Source organism: Bubalus bubalis, chromosome 2 (genome assembly GCF_019923935.1).
Source record: "Bubalus bubalis isolate 160015118507 breed Murrah chromosome 2, NDDB_SH_1, whole genome shotgun sequence".
NCBI classification, from domain to species: Eukaryota; Metazoa; Chordata; class Mammalia; order Artiodactyla; family Bovidae; genus Bubalus; species Bubalus bubalis.
In genome coordinates, this window is record NC_059158.1 from 110410509 (window position 1) to 110420691 (window position 10183).

Here is a 10183-nt window from a genome sequence, read left to right on the forward strand (position 1 = left end):
TCTTGCCTGGAAAATCTATGGACAGAGGAGCCTGGTAGGCTGCAGTCCATGGGGTCGCGAAGAGTAGGACACGACTGAGGGACTTCACTTTCACTTTTCACTTTCATGCATTGGAGAAGGTAATAGCAACCCACTCCAGTGTTCTTGCCTGGAGAATCCCAGGGACTGGGGAGCCTGGTGGGCTGCCGTCTACAGGGTCGCACGCAGTTGGACACGACGGAAGTGACTTAGCAGTAGCAGCCAATTTTTATGTGGTCACATGTATAAAAACACAGAGAATTCAATTCCTTTCCCATTCAAAGGTAACCACTAAGCACATTTAAAGAAATGTGCTTTAGAAAAAAACAAAGAAAAACTTGTGATCATAAGGTTTTCATGCAACAAATATTAGTTGAACAAAGTGAAAGGTGACAGTGCAGTTTTGAACAAGACAGAAAAGTTTCTGTCCTCAAAGAACTTAAAGTCTTCCAGGGGAGACACATAATTGAATAAGTAATTGCAGGAACATGAGGTGGTGATAATAGAATATGCCACGTACCTGGTAACAAAGGGTGGAAGCTGGTCTGGGAGCTGGGAACGTTCAGGGGATCCTAATAACCCTTCAGTTGGGAAAGGAAACTAGCAGCCATCAATGGCACCCCACTCCAGTACTCTTGCCTGGAAAATCCCATGGACGGAGGACCCTGGAAGGCTGCAGTCCATGGGGTCGCTGAGGGTCGGACACGACTGAGCGACTTCACTTTCACTTTTCACTTTCATGCATTGGAGAAGGAAATGGCAATCCACTCCAGTGTTCTTGCCTGGAGAATCCCAGGGACAGTGGAGCCTAGTGGGCTGCCGTCTATGAAGTCTCACAGAGTTGGACATGACTGAAGTGATTTAGCAGCGTAGCAGCAGCCATCCAGTGATGAGGGGAAGGAGAAGTTTTCAGGGAGGAACAGCACATGCAAAGTCTAAGACAGAGAGACAGCATGGCAAAAAATACTGAAAGATAAACAATGTGGCTGGAATGAAAAGAAAGAGTAGGAAGGCCAACAGGAAATGAACCTGAAGAGACAGAGCAGCTTCTAGGCACTAGATGTTCTCCTAGGAGCAGAGGGTGGCCTCTGACAGGGCTGAAGTGAATGGTAAACTTAGTTCCTGCAGATAACACCCTGACTTAAGTATTCCTCTAAGAGCTTGAGCAGTCACAGAGTGCACGCGTGCTTGGTCGTACATGACTCTTTGTGACCCCATGGACTATAACCTGTCAGGCTGCTCTGTCCATGGGATTTTCCAAGCAAGAATATTGGAGTGGTTGCTATTTCCAAGTCCAGGGGGATTTTCCCAACCCAGGGATTGAACCCGGGTCTCCTGCATTGCAGGCAGACTCTTTAACATTGAGCCACCAGAGAAGGCCTCAAGAGTACAGACATCCAATAAATTAATAAATAAACCAATATCAGATTCACAATAATATATTTTGCCTAATTGATTAAATATATTAGTTCATCATGTCCTAGAAGCATGGTGGCATAGGTAATGGGACATATGTTTCATATGTTACAACCTATTTTTTTCCAGCCCTGTCACGAATCTCTGAGATAGCATGGATCACCTCATTTGGGGGGAATGCTGAAAGCCTAAGTGTGAGCCCTGTTGATGGTGAGGCAAGCCAAGCCCAGTGGCCTCCTGGCCCCACTGAGACGGCTCCTGGCTGTGTGGATGAGCCAATGACACTTATTCAGGGTGCACATAAGGTTGTAAGCATTATCCCTTGACCTCCGGGCTGAAAGCCAGTCTTGTCTGGGTAAGCCTGCTGTTTCCAAGCAGTCCACAGCTGGGTGACTCATTTAGGAAGCTACTTCAGTGTTTTTAAAGCATTCCTTCTGTTCAGCCTCCTTTTTTTTTATCCCACTTAATGCAACCTCTCAGCACTGTGTGGGCACCCTGCTGTTGGACAGCTACTGCATATTTTGGTCTGAGCAGAGTTAGATGTTGATTACAAATAACAGAAACGTGAAGTTTCCAAAATTAATTTAGATTTATTTTTTCAAAGCTGCACACATTTTGCCCACCATCCCTGAGCCCTCAAATTTTCCTTTGTTACCTGATCGTACAGCCATTTGAAAGGGAAGCAGTTGCTTCTGTGTTTTCATGGCATTATTATCACGTACTAGCAGTCTGTATGCCAATTACCTCTCATAAGAGCCTTGCCCCAGTCAAATTGTGAAAAGGGATGCTCCTGCAACCACAAAAATATATTCTCTGTTTTAGCTCTAGACATCTGAACCAGAAAAAATCACCTTAAGTGATGAAAAGCGGGGTTTGCAAATCGAGTCTCTAGGTGCCTGTGGAGAGACTCACATTCCAGGTAAATAATTCTTTGGGCCCCCTGGTCAGGACTTATCAGCCGGCGTCCCTTCCCAGCAGGTAGGCGTTGAGATGCAGGCAAAAGCATCTGTGTTCAGTGTAGCTTCAAAAGGCAGGCAGCTAACTAGATGGATATGCCTCGAGGCAGATCCTCAACAAGAGGAAACCTACCAGACAGGCATCAGTTCTTACCTGCCTGGAAAATCAGCTAGAAGGCACAGGGACTGCAGCTTCGAGTCAGGAAACTACTTCAGTTTGTCCCGGAAGGCAGGTCAGCAGGCGGCCAGCAGAACCACTGGGCATGGAACCATAGAAACCCTCCCTAAGGCTCCTTTCAACATTCTGCCTTTCAATGAATTGATGATTCTGGAAGAAAAATAATTTCTTTTAATAAAGTACTAACTTAGACTCTGAGGCCGTACTGAACTGTCTTGCTCTGAAAAGACAAAGGAGAGGGTGTAAGTCTGTGTATGTTTCTATTGGGTGGAGAATAAATTCATCTGATAGATCTGCGCATGTGTTTATGAACATTCCATTTACACACACAGTTGTATCATCAACATGCAACCCAATTAATGATTCTTATCATCTGATCTTGAGTTTACCGCCTATGATTTCAAGAGAATTTATTTTTAAGGAGAATACAAAAATCAAATATGAGAAGGAAAAAAAAACATAGAGCTAGCAGATTACTTAAAACAGACACAACAGTAACAACTTAGCAATTCCTGAGTTTCTGCAAGTGAACTGAATCAATGATTATAAGAGATCCTAAGTCTGTCTTGTAAACCCTATTTGGAATTGCCCACTGGTTAGGTTTCTCTGTGAAGCCAATTTAGAAATTTGGAAGTTTCAAATAAAGAGACCAAGAAAGAGCAGATCGGGTAATTGTGACTGACTTAATGCCCAATGACACAGACACAGTGAAGATTAAATCAATTGCTGGGTGCCATTCTGCTCTAAATTTCATGTCTTTAAGACAAATTCAGGAATGTAAATGTGTTTGGACTACACAGTGTATTTTACAGGAGTCTTTGGCTTCTCAGACTTTTCTGAAGCTAATGGAATCCCAGCCCCTAAATACTATCAATATCCCAAACTAGACCGATTTCTATTACCGCTGGAAGCAACAGCCATTTCTAAGAGCTTGTCTATGATGATCAGTCCAGGAGGTAACTACTTCTAATAGAAAAAGGAGAAATATCAGAGGAACCAAGGACTATATGATCCTTGATAAAACCCTGAACAAATGTAGGGAAGTCCTCCCCACTCAGATTCATGAGTAGGATGCTCTAACACCCAGGAGGAAGTCGTTTGAGAAGTAAGAAGTATAATGAGATGAATACAGGAAATTTCTTCTTAACCCAACTGTGCATAACAGTGACTTCTCCCAATATATATAATAAAGTATGGTATAAATAAGCGGTGTTATCACACAAGAAAATCAGACCATCGGGTGTTTAAGGATGAAATTGCGAGAAAAAATTACAAAAGATATGTAGTCCAGATCATTCAAGACTGGATTATGGAGACAATAACATAGAAAAGGCACTGATTCAAAACATATATACAATAAATAGCTCTTGTCACATTCTGAGCACATCATCCATCCATCCATTCATCCATTCATCCATCCATCTATCCATTCAAGAAATGTTTATTGAAGAGTAGCTAAGTGTTAGGCTCCACTCTTAACACTGGGGAATGCAATAAGCAAGATAAAATCCAGAATCTTAAAGCACACACATTCTAGTAAGGAAGACAGTGAAAAGCACATATATGAATACATACTGTGAGAGTAGACTGAGAAGACTTTTGAGGTAAGATGAATCAGGATAAGGGTTAGGCAAAGTATGAACAGGTGACAATGTTAAGTAGCAGCTCCTCTCCACAGTGGTTCAGAAAGACCTTTCTCAATGACACAGTTGTGGGTTCACAACCTCAAGAGTTCCTCAAGGGGTGAAATTCAAAACTGACCCCTTTACATAGAGGGTGAGGAAAGACAAAAGAGGCAGACCACTCCAGATCTGTAGGTGGCAGGGTTAATAAGGAAAGGAAATCACATACAAGGTTTCTCCTGGGTGGGCACAAGTTGATCTCTGTACTCACCCACCAGTGGATTCTTTACCAGCTGAGCCACCAGGGAAGCCCTTCAAAGTTCATAGAGAAGCTTAAATGGGATCCAATCACAGATACCATCCAGAGGGTCTCAGTGACACACAACTCCTTCAAGGCTTGAAACAGTTTCTAGTGTGAGAATGGAGGGCAGAACACACTTTCCAGGGATAAAGGGAGGAAGTGAACGGTCTCCAAGTGCCTGGGTCCAGCCCACAGGTTAACCAACATCCTCTCAATGACCTCTTCCAACACTAACAGAACAAGTCCAGGGAATAATTAGTCCTAGGAAGCAAGATTAATGAGGATCAAGCTCAGAGAGTCTGACAAGCTTGGGATGCACAAGGAACAGAAACAAGCCACAGTGAGCAAGGTGAGAGTGGTAGGAACTGAAATGAGACTGAAGGCCAGCCCAAGGGTGGCTACAGAGCCCACAGAAAATGTTTGGATTTTTTGAAGATTTTTCTTTTTTTTATGTCGACAATTTTTAAAGTCTTTGTTGAATTTGTTACAATATTGCTTCTGTTTTATGTTTTGGATTTTGGCCTCAAGGCAAGTGAGATCTTAGATCCCCAGGGATAGAACCCACACCCCCTGCATTGGAAGGTGAAGTCTTAACCCCTGAACCATCAGGAAAGTCCCTGGATTTTTTTTTAAGTACATAATTGGAAACTAGGAGAGGGTGTGGAGCAGAGGAGTGGGGAGTGGCATAATCTGATATTTGTTTTTATTTTTTTTTTATTTTTTTTTTTTTAAATTTTATTTTATTTTTAAACTTTACATAACTGTATTAGATTTGCCAAATATCAAAATGAATCCGCCACAGGTATACATGTGTTCCCCATCCTGAACCCTCCTCCCTCCTCCCTCCCCATTCCATCCCTCTGGGTCATCCCAGTGCACCAGCCCCAAGCATCCAGTATCGTGCATCGAACCTGGACTGGCAACTCATTTCATACATGATATTTTACATGTTTCAATGCCATTCTCCCAATCTTCCCACCCTCTCCCTCTCCCACAGAGTCCATAAGACTGTTCTATACATCAGCGTCTCTTTTGCTTTCTCGTACACAGGGTTATTGTTACCATCTTTCTAAATTCCATATATATGCGTTAGTATACTGTATTGGTGTTTTTCTTTCTGGCTTACTTCACTCTGTATAATAGGCTCCAGTTTCATCCACCTCATTAGAACTGATTCAAATGTATTCTTTTTAATGGCTGAATAATACTCCATTGTGTATATGTACCACTGATTTCTTATCCATTCATCTGCTGATGGACATCTAGGTTGCTTCCATGTCCTGGCTATTATAAACAGTGCTGCGATGAACATTGGGGTACACGTGTCTCTTTCCCTTCTGGTTTCCTCAGTGTGTATGCCCAGCAGTGGGATTGCTGGATCATAAGGCAGTTCTATTTCCAGTTTTTTAAGGAATCTCCACACTGTTTTCCATAGTGGCTGTACTAGTTTGCATTCCCACCAACAGTGTAAGAGGGTTCCCTTTTCTCCACACCCTCTCCAGCATTTATTACTTGTAGACTTTTGGATCGCAGCCATTCTGACTGGTGTGAAATGGTACCTCATAGTGGTTTTGATTTGCATTTCTCTGATAATGAGTGATGTTGAGCATCTTTTCATGTGTTTGTTAGCCATCTGGATGTCTTCTTTGGAGAAATGTCTATTTAGTTCTTTGGTCCATTTTTTGATTGGGTCATTTATTTTTCTGGAGTTGAGCTGTAGGAGTTGCTTGTATATTCTCGAGATTAGTTGTTTGTCAGTTGCTTCATTTGCTATTATCTTCTCCCATTCTGAAGGCTGTCTTTTCACCTTGCTAATAGTTTCCTTTGATGTGCAGAAGCTTTTAAGGTTAATTAGGTCCCATTTGTTTATTTTTGCTTTTATTTCCAATATTCTGGGAGGTGGGTCATAGAGGATCCTGCTGTGATGTATGTCGGAGAGTGTTTTGCCTATGTTCTCCTCTAGGAGTTTTATAGTTTCTGGTCTTACGTTTAGATCTTTAATCCATTTTGAGTTTATTTTTGTGTATGGTGTTAGAAAGTGTTCTAGTTTCATTCTTTTACAAGTGGTTGACCAGAGTTCCCAGCACCACTTGTTAAAGAGATTGTCTTTAATCCACTGTATATTCTTGCCTCCTTTGTCGAAGATAAGGTGTCCATATGTGCGTGGATTTATCTCTGGGCTTTCTATTTTGTTCCATTGATCTATATTTCTGTCTTTGTGCCAGTACCATACTGTCTTGATAACTGTGGCTTTGTAGTAGAGCCTGAAGTCAGGTAGGTTGATTCCTCCAGTTCCATTCTTCTTTCTCAAGATCGCTTTGGCTATTCGAGGTTTTTTGTTTTTCCATACAAATTGTGAAATTATTTGTTCTAGCTCTGTGAAGAATGCTGTTGGTAGCTTGATAGGGATTGCATTGAATCTATAGATTGCTTTGGGTAGTATACTCATTTTCACTACATTGATTCTTCCAATCCATGAACATGGTATATTTCTCCATCTGTTAGTGTCCTCTTTGATTTCTTGTTCCATCTCCTGTATGGGAAACAGATTATATCTCAGAAAAGAGACCAGTTAGGATATAAATACAACAGCTCTGGAAGGAGATCATGGTGGATGGAAACAAAGAGATGGTGAAATTGGGGAAGAGGGGACTATAATTTCAATTTCTTAGGACCTGAGAAAGCTGACAGAATCATTATACTTTAAAAATTGCTATATCAATGATCCCAACACAGGCCCTTATATTCCATCAATTATTTCACTGCTTTGAAGTAACATCTACCCTACTACATGGTTTCCCAAAGTTTCCTGATAATAAAAATCACTAGGAACTTACATAGACTGTCTGCACCCCTGGAGTTCCTACTCTGTAAGCTCAACTGGATCCAGAAATCTGTTTAACAAGTTCTCCAGGAGACTTTAATAGGCACACTGATGAACACTGGTGAAATATCTGAATTGCTTCATACTCCACATTGATATAGATAGCTCCACCTCCCAGTGAAAAATTCAGTCCTCAGGACTAAGGATATTGAGGATATGGACAAAGACACTGCTTCCAGTTCCGGATTCAGTTCACAATTACACAAAGGCTTTAATAAAAAAGTTTCTGGATCAATAGATCAGAGTTGGATGTGTAATCTCTCTTCTCCTAGAGATTTTTTCTGTTTCCGCTTGCTTCTGCACTGGTTCAGATTCTTATTGTTTGTACTGATTTACATTTTTAAAATTCTATCAGGAATTCTATTGCTAGCTTAATCTTCATAGGACTCTGTATTGAAAATATTTCTTTCCTGCTTAGAAATTGTCCCTGGATTGCATTTTCTAGAAATGCCCCAAAATTTGGTTTGACATTCAGCAAAGCCTGCTGTGCGTGACTGGTTCCTACCTAACTTTCTAGTCTTCTGTGTTCCTATTCCCTTAAGAATCCCCCTTTTCTGACATATTTTTTTGCCAATTGTAACAAAAAGGAGCTCACATTTTTTCTTGTTGTTCAACATTGTTCTTTTCTTCATGCTAGAATTCTGCCTATTAAAACTTTCCCCCTACTTCAAGACAAACATGGGCCACTGGACCCAATTAACTGTCCCTGAACATTCAGCCAGAAATGATTTCCCCTTTACTTCAATCTCTATGGAATGATTGCCTGGGCCATTTCTTTGATTTATAAGGCTCTATATTGTGGCTATGCATTTAATTTGCATTGCTGAGTGATGATAAGAATTATTTTTTCAGGAGGGTCTAACATATCTAATACATATTTATTTATATCACCCAACCTGCTTTACACAGATCAGGACTCTAGGTCTTCCACTGTGTTATCAGAAACCAGAGGGAGCTGTCTAAAGTGAAATCCTTGGGACTTCCCTGGTGGCTGAGACTCCATGCTTTCACAGCAGGGGGTGCTCAAACTCAGATCTTGCCTGCCCTTTATCAAGGCCAAAGGGAAAAAAGATTTTAAAAATAATAATAAAATATAAAAATAAAGTGAAAACCTAGAATCTCTCAGGAGCTCCCCATCACATATCGAATCTACCCATCCTCCATAGCCTAACATGCAAAGTATATCAAGACCGGGGATCCTGACTACTCTCTAGTCTCATCTCTTTTGATTCATCTCCTACTTGATGTTCTAGAAAAACCAAACTGCTTTTGTTTTTCCCAACATAACAAATAGAGTTTTTATCCATGCTCACACAGTCTTTTTCCATGAAATTCCCCTTACACTTTTTCAGCCTGTGAACTCTTTTCCATCCTGCTGGGTTCAGTTCAGTAGCCCCTTCCCCACCAACTCCATCCCTTGCACTACCGAGTTAGAACAGCTCCCAGGCTTCCCAGGCTGCACTCACGGTAAAAAAAAAAAAAAAAACAAAAAACCTTCCAATGCAGGAGACATTAACACATGCAGGTTTGAGCCCTGTGTCGGGAACATCCCCTGGAGGAGGGCATGGCAACCCACTCCAGTATTCTTGCCTGGAGGAGCCTGCTGGGCTACAGTTCATAAGGTTGCAAAGAGTCAGACTTAGCATGGACCTAGCATGGACTTAGCACACATGTGCAAACTTAGCACACATGCACACACTCTTTCTAACATAATTCAAGAACTGTATATAGATGTTCTCTTTACTAATTTCCCTACTTCCGAAAAGTCAAGGAATTTAGATTTTTTAATGTCCAGTATCTGAAAAAATCTGACTCTCAATCAATAAATATATCACTTCACAAGTATGCATCCAGTTAAATATATCCACATGAAAGAATAAATACAATGACAATGTTTCCTAGCTTTGTTTACATCCTTCCTGTATCCCAAGTCACTCTCTGATGTGTAGCCACGGTGAGATGCACAGCCTTAGACCATATATAATTGGCAGGAAGTAAAAATCAACTGAATTTCCCTGGCTTGGACAACACAGAATTCTAAGAAAAAGCAAAAATATCTAAACCGAAACGCTTAGTCAAAATTAAATTCAAGGAATTAAGCAACTTTGTTACTAGACTAGAGGTGTGAAACCTTCCAAAACAGTTTCTGGCTTGAATTGTGCCTACATATTCTATAGACCGACCTCACCCACTGAAAAATTAATCTCATTTTCACTTCTTTCAGACTCAGGAGGACATAGCTGTACTGATGTTCATCTCAATTTGAAGAAGCTTTATCTTTATTCAGTGTGAAGCAGCTGCCAAGAGACATGGCCTTTGAGAGAGGTAATAAGTTCATGAGCATCACCTGTGTCGTGCAAAACAATATTTGATATTTTGGAAATTTTAAACCGATTGGAAAGAACATATGAATTAAGTATCCAGCTTGTGGGTGAAAAGTTTTGCTGCAGAGTGATGAAGTGCACCATCCAGGTGATACATTTCAAACATTGCCTTCCAATGACACAAGGGAATCACAGAGCAAATGGAAGAGAGGAAATTATGACCCACTGGCCAGAATGGATTTGTAAGACAGAAATGCCACGCAAATATGTTCTATACTTATCATGGATACTGAGACTTTGGGCAAATAAAACAAATGCCGAAGTACAGATTTCTCTGTATATAATCACACTCTGTAGAACCAGGCCATGTTGGAAATTTGTGATATAATTTGGAAACTATTCTAAGAGAAAAAGTAATGTGGCTTACAGACTAATAGCCTAGTGTTTGTTGAGTGTATGTGTGTGTATGTGTGGTTAGTCTTTT